The sequence below is a fragment of the Penaeus japonicus genome, unplaced genomic scaffold (genome assembly GCF_977035675.1).
Source record: "Penaeus japonicus unplaced genomic scaffold, GWHDUDI00000001_assembly GWHDUDI00000013, whole genome shotgun sequence".
Classification (NCBI taxonomy): domain Eukaryota; kingdom Metazoa; phylum Arthropoda; class Malacostraca; order Decapoda; family Penaeidae; genus Penaeus; species Penaeus japonicus.
In genome coordinates, this window is record NW_028234415.1 from 31,641,842 (window position 1) to 31,651,841 (window position 10,000).

General features: G+C 51.9%; 1 protein-coding gene across 1 annotated transcript in view; it reads left to right on the forward strand.

Annotated features, from left to right (window-relative positions):
- Positions 1-10,000, forward strand: part of Mvl (solute carrier family member malvolio) — a gene marked incomplete at its 5' end in the record, with an annotated part of 28,446 nt that overhangs the window by 1,514 nt on the left and 16,932 nt on the right.

Below are 10,000 nucleotides of genomic sequence, written 5' to 3' on the forward strand. Positions count from 1 at the left end.
CAAATGTTAATTACTGTTCAGCTGTTTATAGTCTCATTTTAGAGTTTATACAGCAGAATCCATCATGAAATAGTTGTAACAGCTTTTTTTTCAACAAAAAAAAATTCTTAGCATATTGATATTAGTTTATATCTCCATTTCTGAATGAGTAATGCATGTTCTTATAAATGGAACAAATTGTTCAATATTTTGAAGAAAGTCCTGTTTCCTGGGACTTTAAACACTTTCCTTCAATAAACAAATTACACTTTAAGAAATTGTAGTGGGTACCCCCAAGCCCATGGGGGTTGCAATGTCTTTAACAATTAGTAAAGGGGCAGAGATGGTAAAACAAACCCTGCTTTTGCTTTTAATAATAGCCTGTAATATTCTTTAATAGTCTGTAAGTATGGGGAACAAGATGCTGCTTTGTTATTTGGTATGATTTCTTAAAGTGTTATTTCTTTATTGAAGGAAATGAAAAGCTGTTTCAAAATCCCAAAATCTGCAAAATATTGAAGTTATTTTTCTTTTAACCCATTCGCGATGGAACATATATTCATCTACCCCCGTTTCTGTTAGGAAGTTAACAAACACATGACGCTTCATTCCAAGGTGTTTTTCCACTGCATATGGTCGTGCTGAACCTCTCAGAGTGTTTTTCACCCACGTTATCCTTATGGTTACTATAATTGTATGTACAATGTTAAGGCATGTAAAAATATTGCCGCGTTCAGAGGAGTTATTTCAGTCAAAAATCATGTTACAGCGATGCTCTTCTAGTGTTATTTAATTGAACTTTGCCCATATTCTTCACTTCTATATGATAATACCAATGGAAAGTGGAAGCAATCTTTTAGTGGGGTATTAGTAAAGAGGTTTTATACTTAACATTTTTTTTTACATACAGGTAATAATCAGTTCAGTTCAGACAGATTTGTGAAGACGTCGCTTCGCTTGGGCTATATGCACAAGGTGGCCCGGCCTCTGCCAGCTATGAGTGCTGACTTATCTTATCTAATCTTATCTGATCATCATCGCTGAATTTAATTCAACTCAGTTCAGAGAGATTTTGCGAAGACGTCGCTTCGCCCGGCTTGTGTGGATGGGGTAGCCAGTCTCTATTGGCTATAAGTGCTGACTCATCTGATCATCATAACTGAACTCTTACCGTGGCGGTCAGATTGCCTGTAGGCGCTCCAGTTGCCAGGGGGCAAGTGACAGGCATAGCCGTCTAACCAGCCCAGCGGCTGTCATCTCTGGGCCCTGCCTGAGGAAGCGAGTGTGCTCGCATTCCATCAGGTAGTGCTCTGATTTGGCGTCCGGCGTGCCACAATGCTCACAACGTCGCTCATCTTGCCCAATAGTGGGAATGATTTGCCACGCACAAGGGTAGCCTATTCTCAGTCTGTGCAGACTGACTTCAGCACACCTTGATATTCTAGGAGAGATTATCAGCGACTCATAGCCTGTGGCATCTGAGTACTAGCTGGCCGAGAGGGAGGTTCTCGCCTCCTCTCTATGTTGCTGCAGGGCACCGACCTGCCCTGCAACCATCGTTTTACGCCTTAGCAGTTCCCGGCTAGGAGGAACCACAAGATCACTCAAGGGTTTCTTCCTGCCTTCCTCCGCTAACCTGTCAGCTACGTCATTCCCTTCAATACCAACATGGCTTGGGATCCGGTTGATGATGATGCGTCTTCCCTGATCCAGGATTCTCTGAGCAATGGTGAGAATCATGGTTACCAGGTAAACGTTATCAAGGGGCGTGCTTTGTTGCAGGCTGTCAATGGCGGCCCTAGAGTCTGTGTGTATGACAACATGCCCGTCCATCTGGGCTGCATGGGCTAGGACTCTCATAATAGCTACTGCCTCTGCCTGGAGCGAGGAGGCATTGTCAGATACCCGCTTAGCTTTCTCTATGCCCCTTGCTGCAAAACCGGCGCCTGCAGTGCGGGTGATGGGGTCTACAGAACCATCCGTGAAGTAGGTTTTACTATTCAGCGGCGTGATTGCTGTAATGTTCCTCTCCGCCTCAGCCTTCAATAGAGGCGGTGAGTACTGTGTTTTTCTTCTTGATAGGCTCGTACAGGAAACTCTATCAAAGATTGTGCCCACGGCGGGGCTGTGACATAGTCAGGGTGGGGAAGGTCCATGCCCTTAATCAGTAGTGTCTCTTTGAGCTCAAAGCGTTTCAGCACTCTGGTTGTGTGAGACAGCCAGGTGTTGTTAGCAAAGAGCTCTTGGTTCTGTGTAAGCCAACGCTGCACTCTCTGTCTTAGCTGCGAGTCCAGTGGGGACTGTAGGACATTGTCCAGGGGAAAGAGTTTGGCCTCCAAGAGGAGGTTAGTAACTTTAGCCTACCCAGGGGCACCCAGAATAATCCTGGCGGCTTCATTTTGTATGATGTCAAGCCTTTTCCTGAGTCCAGGCTATACTGGACTCAGGAGGCGTAGTCCACAATGGGACGGACAGTGTGCACGTAGAAAGATACGTGGTGCCCTGCCCCTAAGTGCCGCCCAGACAGAGCTCTCATGACAGAGAGCCTTGCCTCGGTCCGGTCTAAGAGATGTTTGATCTCGAAACGGAAGGTGAGGTTCTTATCGGTCCATACCCCCAAGTATTGGTAGACGTGTACCCACTCAAGCTCTAGACCTTGGACTCGCAGTCTTTGATCACAGACATCATGTTTCAGCGCCATTACCTTCGATTTGGCTGCTGAGATCTTAAACCCGACTCTGCAGCATTCCTCAGATATTAGGTCCAGACAATGCTGGGCCTTTCTGACAGATTCCCGTTAGCGTCTCTTGGAGCATGACAACATCAGTGTTCTGAGATCGCGTGGAGAAGGGCGGCCCTAGAGGAGAAGCTGTTAATGTTCCACTGCAGTATGCTTAGGTTAGTGGCCATAGTGCTTGTCTGCGTTCACTATGTCATTGACGTCGAGGTATTCGGTCTCTGTGTCCAACACCCCAGTGTGGGTGTTGTCAGACATTTCGGAGTCTGACAACTCCTTGGTGAGTTCCACACTGAGTATGATTTCCTCACATGACTCGTCACTGTCGTCAGGACAGGTCGAGTTGGAAGGGCTGGGTCTCCTGGGAGGTGGAGTATTCCTGGTCGCCTTGGCCTTCCTTTTGGGTGGCCGTGGCTTCCTCACCCTTTGGGGTTTGGGCGCAGGCTCTGCCAGTGTGGTCTTGGCTACAGGTTTGTCGGGGAGACAGGTCTCGCCCTGGGGGTTTGTGGGGGAAGGAGTCTTGCCCTGAGTTGGAGTGGGAGTTGTGGCCTTGGGCCTCATGTCCTTTTCCTTCAGGGCAGCGACGGTCTGAGTCATTGCCGTCATGGCTACCTCGACTGCCTTCTCCGTCTCCTCACTGGTCCTTCCCAATGCCGTCCCAACTGCTGTGACGACTATCTTCAGCAGGAGCGTCAAGTCCTTCTCTGTGAACAGAGTCGGTCTCTCCACTCTTGGGGTAGCCTTTAACCCGTTAACGACGGATGACAAGATAACACGTCTAGTGGTTTTTAGGCTACACGACGGGGATGCGTTACTTTGTCTAGCCCGGGGCGCTGCGCGCTGGCTCGCGGCCAGTGCGGCTGAGAATCCCGACGCGTTAGGCTTATGCGTTCAAGAGTCCCGGAATTTTGGTCTATTTAAGCCGGATTGGCCCCGTCGGGAACGGGTTAAGGTGTTCCCAGACCCCTTCCGGGTCTGTTTCCGTCTTGGAACAACCACCAGCGCCGGAAACTCTTTTGTGTTGGAGGCGTCCAGTGCTGGTTTCGCTTTAGGCGATGCTTCCTTCCCCTTTGTTCTGCCCCCAGACATAAGTGCCTAGAGGGGCGGGAACAAAGTCTGGTCGTTTTGCAATGATCTCTTGCCACTGAAGAGCCTCTTCCTTTCTAACAGAACATTCGAGTCTCCAGGCGTGGTGTGTTTTATGGCAGTTTGGGCACTTGGCAGTGATGTCTCGCTTGCCATCTTTGTGTGCTTTGAGGCACACCTCTGTTCTGTGTGCCTGACTACAGACACCACATTTCGGCTTTGCAGAGCAAGTGGCCTTGTGGTGTCCGTACTTCTGGCACGTAAAGCATCGGAGCGGGTCTGGGACGTATGTCCTGAGTCTGTAAGAGCCCCAATTGCCAAGATCCAAGGACGCAACTGGAGCTCCCTCCAAAGTGACCAGGACTTGCCTGGTTGGGTGCTTCCCTTTCGAAAGTCGAGAGGCTCCCACCACCTTGGAATGAGCAGTGATGACCTCGAGGTCATACATCAGAGGAAAGCCAAGAAGCACCATCTTGGACATCCTCTCTTTGGGAATCAGAGCCGACAGGCTCACCTGCCGCCCCTCCAGGGGGCTTCGCCCGGGCTATATGCTCAAGGCGGCCCGGCCTCTGCCAGCTATGAGTGCTGACTCATCTTATCTAATCTTATCTGATCATCATCGCTGATTCAATTCAGCTCAGTTCAGAGAGATTTTGCGAAGACGTCGCTTCGCCCGGGTTGTGTGGAGGGGGTGGCCCGGTCTCTATTGGCTATAAGTGCTGACTCATCTGATCATCATAACTGAACTTTTACCGTGGCGGTCGGATTGCCTGTAGGCGCTCCAGTTGCCAGGGGGCTAATGACAGGCATAGCCGTCTAACCAGCCCGGCGGCTGTCGTCTCTGGGCCCTGCCTGAGGAAGCGAGTGTGCTCGCATTCCATCAGGTAGTGCTCTAATTTGGCGTCCGGCGCGCCACAATACTCACAGCGTCGCTCATCTTGCCCAATATTGGGGATGATTTGCCACGCACAAGGGTAGCCTAATCTCAGTCTGTGCAGACTGACTTCAGCACACCTTGATATTCTGGGAGAGAGTATCAGCGACTCATAGCCTGTGGCGTTTGAGTACCAGCTGGCCGAGGGGGAGGTTCTCGCTTCCTCTCTGTGTCGCTGCAGGGCACCGACCTGCCCTGCAACCATCGTTTTACGCCTTAGCAGTTCCCGGCTAGGATGCACCACAAGATCACTCAAGGGTTTCTTCCTGCCTTCCTCCGCTAACCTGTCAGCTACGTCATTCCCTTCAATACCAACATGGCTTGGGATCCAGTTGATGATGATGCGTCTTCCCTGATCCAGGATTCTCTGAGCAATGGTGAGAATCGAGGTTACCAGGTAAACGTTATCAAGGGGCGTGCTTTGTTGCAGGCTGTCAATGGCGGCCCTAGAGTCTGTGTGTATAACAACATGCCCGTCCGTCTGGGCTGCATGGGCTAGGGCTCCCATAATAGCTACTGCCTCTGCCTGGAGCGAGGAGGCATTATCTGATACCCGCGTAGCTTTCTCTATGCCCCTTGCTGCAAAACCGGCGCCTGCAGTGCGGGTGGTGGGGTCTACAGAACCATCCGTGAAGTAGGTTTTACTATTCAGCGGCGTGATTGCTGTAATGTTCCTCTCCGCCTCAGCCTTCAATAGAGGCGGTGAGTACTGCGTTTTTCTTCTTGATAGACTCATGACAGAGAACTCTATCAAGGATCGTGCCCACGGCGGGGCTGAGACATAGTCAGGGTGGGGATGGTCCATGCCCTTGATCAGTAGTGTCTCTTTGAGCTCAAAGCGTTTCAGCACTCTGGTTGTTTGAGACAGCCAGGTGTTGTTAGCAAAGAGTTCTTGGTTTTGTGCAAGCCGACGCTGCACTCTCTGTCTTAGCTGCGAGTCCAGTGGGGACTGTAGGACATTTGCAAGGAACTGGGCCGCCATCTGATCAATCCGGGTGTCCAGGGGAAAGAGTTTGGCCTCCAGGAGGAGGTTAGTAACCTTAGCCCACCCAGGGGCACCCAGAATAATCCTGGCGGCTTCGTTTTGCATTATGTCGAGTCTTTTCCTGAGTCCAGGTTTTACTGTGATCAGGGCGACGGAGGCGTAGTCCACAATGGGACGGACAGCGTGCACGTAAAAAGATCTTAGTACGTGGTGTCCAGCCCCTAAGCTCCGCCCAGACAGAGCTCTCATGACAGAGAGTCTTGCCTTGGTCCGGTCTATGAGATGTTTGATCTCGGAGCGGAAGGTGAGGTTCTTATCGATCCACACCCCCAAGTATTGGTAGACGTGTACCCACTCAAGCTCTAGACCTTGGACTCGCAGTCTTTGATCACAGACATCATGTTTCAGCGCCATTGCCTTCGATTTGGCTGCTGAGATCTTAAGCCCGACTCTGCAGCATTCCTCAGTTATTAGGTCCAGACAACGCTGGGCCTTTCTGACTGGATTCACATTTCTTCTCCCAGTGGAGATAATTGCTAGATCATCTGCATATGAGATGATCGTGCACCCCGCTGGGAGTGGAATGTCGAGAATGTTTAACATGAGGATGTTGAACAGGGCCGGGCTAAGGACCCCTCCTTGAGGGGTGCCATTCTCTAGAGGCAAATGCCTGGAAAGGTGACCTTGGAACTTCACTCTGGCAGTTCTGTTCCGAAAGTAATCGCCAATCCATGCAAGCAGCCTGCCTTTGATTCCCTTGCGGATCAGGATCTCCTGAATGGCTAACGGGTTTGCCAGTTCAAAAGCCTTCTCCAGGTCAAGGAAGACAATGACAGCGCTGCTGCTGCTGACAGTGCTCAGTAAGGTGGCAATGCTGTGGGTAGTGCTCTTGCCCCTTGTGAACCCGTGTAGGTGTTCATGTGGAGGTCCCAGCTTCCATTGGAGCCGATTCAGTACCATTTTCTCTGCTGTCTTTCCTAGACAGCTAAGCAGGGAGATGGGGCGGTACCGTCCTGGCTCCTTTGGTTTGGGGACGGGAATTATATCAGCCCTCTTCCAGCACTGTGGCAGTGAGGAAGTTTCCCAGGACTTGTTGATGAGATGCAAAAGTGCAAGCTCACCTTCATGTCCTAGGTGGGAAATGATGGGGTGGGAGATCCCATCGCTACCTGGGGCTGACCGGGAACTGGACTTGTATGTTCGCCGTAATTCCCTCAGAGAGAACATGGCATCTGTATCATCAGGCTCGACCGCCTTTTCTCTGATGAGGGCATGCCTGCCTGGGAGCAGTTGTTCTTGGCATGCCCTCAGCTCTGCTGGTAGTCCGACGCTACTTGTTCTAGCAGAGAACTCGAGTGCCAGTCTCTCCGCCTCCGACCGCGGGTCATGGTGGGTCTTTTTGGGGGCTGAGCGATTCGTGGCCCGTCTGATACGGTTCCACAGTTCTGAAAGGGAGGTTTGGTGGCCAAAGGACTCACACCACTCCAGCCACTTTTCCTGCTTTAACCTCTTAGCAGTTTCCTGAGCATCCCTGAGAGCCTCTCTTAGAAGAGTGTGGTTCTCGGGAGTTCTCTGTCTGCGAAAGTGTCTTCTGCACATATTGATTCTGTGGTTAACCTCCTTAATCTCATCATTGTAGTACCAGGCGTCCTTGAAACACCTGGACCACTGCCGAGTTTTGGGGATGGTTTCTGAGGCTGCCTCGTCTATGGCATTTACTAGTCTGTCCTCAAGTATGTCCACATTATCATTAAGTGAGGAGTCACTGGTTCTGAGGCACACGGCCAGAGCCTCCTGGAAGGCTTTCCAGTTGGCTCTTTCCACCTTCCATCGAGGATTGTGCTGGGGCATGGGTGCCGGGCCAGCATCCAAGATGGTGGTGACTATCCCATAATGATCGCTCGTGGCAGTGTTGTCCACAGACCAACTAATTCTCTCGACCAGAGCCGCAGTGACAAAGGTGAGGTCAAGGACCCCCCCGCCAACATGCGTAGGCTCCTGGCTGTTGAGAAGAGCAATCTCTGGGCATGACTCTAGCACCTCGGCTATATGGCAGCCTGCCATATCACGTCTCTGAGTGGGAGCCAGTATAGGGTGGTGGGCATTAAAGTCCCCCCCTATAAGAATTAGCTCATGTGCTGCAGCAGCACAGGCTTCACTGATATCTAAGCCCCTACAGTTTGGCCTACTGTATACATTGTACAGCTTGAGAGGACCCCCGGCCAAATGGATCTCAACAGCAAGGGATTCGACACCTTCTCCGCACTGCCCAGGATCGGCAATCAGGGAGCAGGGGATAGTCGACTTCACAAGGGTAATCAGGCCTCTGGTACCTTGCGTACTCGGTAGCACAAAGGGATGATATCCCGAGAAGCGTACAGATTCCCCTGTTAGCGTCTCCTGGAGCATGACAACATCAATGTTCCGAGATCGCACGATCGCGTGGAGAAGGGCGGCCCTAGGGGAGAAGCTGTTGATGTTCCACTGCAGTATGCTTAAGTTAGTGGCCATAGTGCTTGTCTGCGTTCACTAAGTCATTGACGTCAAGGTATTCGGTCTCTGTGTCCGACGCCCCCGTGTGGGTAACGTCAGACATTTCGGAGTCTGACAACTCCTTGGTGAGTTCCACACTGAGTGTGATTTCCTCACTTGACTCGTCACTGTCGTCAAGACAGGTCGAGTTGGAAGGGCTGGGTCTCCTGGGAGGTGGAGTATTCCTGGTCGCCTTGGCCTTCTTTTTGGGTGGCTTTGGCTTCCTCACCCTTTGGGGTTTGGGCGCAGGCTCTGCCAGTGTGGTCTTGGCCGCAGGTTTGTCGGGGAGACAGGGCTCGCCCTGAGTTGGGGTGGGAGAAGGAGTCTCGCCCTGAGTTGGAGTGGGAGTTGTGGCCTTGGGCCTCATGTCCTTTTCCTTCAGGGCATTGACGGTCTGAGTCATTGCCGTCATGGCTATCTCGACTGCCTTCTCCGTCTCCTCGCTGGTCCTTCCCAATGCCGTCGCAACTGCTGTGACAACTGTCTTCAGCAGGAGCGTCAAGTCCTTCTCTGTGAACAAAGTCGGACTCTCCGCTCTTGGGGTAGCCTTTGAGGTGTTCCCAGACCCCTTCCGGGTCTGTTTCCGACTTGGAACATCCACCAGCGCCGGGAACTCTTTTGTGTTGGAGGCGTCCGGTGCTGGTTTCGCTTTGGGCGGTGCTTCCTTCCTCTTAGGAGGGGGGGGAGCCCTTACCCCTTTGTTCTGCCCCCAGACATACGTGCCTAGAGGGGCGGGAACAAAGTCTGGTCGTTTTGCAACGATCTCTTGCCGCCGAAGAGCCTCTTCCTTTCTGACAGAACATCCGAGGCTCCAGGCGTGGTGTTTTTTATGGCAGTTTGGGCACTTGGCAGTGATGTCTCGCTTGCCATCTTTGTGTGCTTTGAGACATATCTCTGTTCTGTGTGCCTGACTACAGACACCACATTTCGGCTTTGCAGAGCAAGTGGCCTTGTGGTGTCCGTACTTCTGGCACGTGAAGCATCGGAGCGGGTCTGGGACGTATGTCCTGAGTCTGTAAGAGCCCCAATTGCCAAGATCCAAGGACGCAACTGGAGCTCCCTCCAAGGTGACCAGGACTTGTCTGGTTGGGTGCTTCCCTTTCAAAAGTCAAGAAGCGCCCACCACCTTGGAATGTGCAGTGATGACCTCGAGGTCATACATCAGAGGAAAGCCAAGAAGCACCATCTTGGACTTCCTCTCTTCGGGAGTCAGAGCCGACAGGCTCACCTTCCGCCCATCCAGGAGCTTGTCAGTCTTCTGGAGGAAGGTGAGGGTGGCTTGGTCCTTTGGAACGATTATCATGCCATTGTCTCTGGCAATTCTAATCGTCAGACGGCACTGTCTCTGGGTTTCCAGAGCCCGTACCATCTGGTAGGCATTGTCGAATCCTTCCGGTTTAGGAGGAACCCTAAACTTGGGGAACCGACTTGGGGCTGCAGACTCGCCCTCTGAGTCCGAAGCCGTCCGAGGTCGTTTGCCTCTTCTCCGAACCGACGCCGGAGTTTTGCCAGTGGGGCCAGTAGGGTTGGAGGGTCCTGTCTGGCTTCCATTTTTTGATTGACTTCTCGTCTGGACCGACGCCAGAGATTTGTCAGAGCCTGGGGTTGGTTTGGAGGGTCCAGCCCGAGGTACTTGGGTGGGTTTTTTCCTGGACCGACGCCAGATCCCTGCCCATCTTTTCCCTTTTGTCATCAAAGCCCTCGAAGGGGTCTAAGGTGACAGCCTTTGTCATCTTCATGCAAGGTT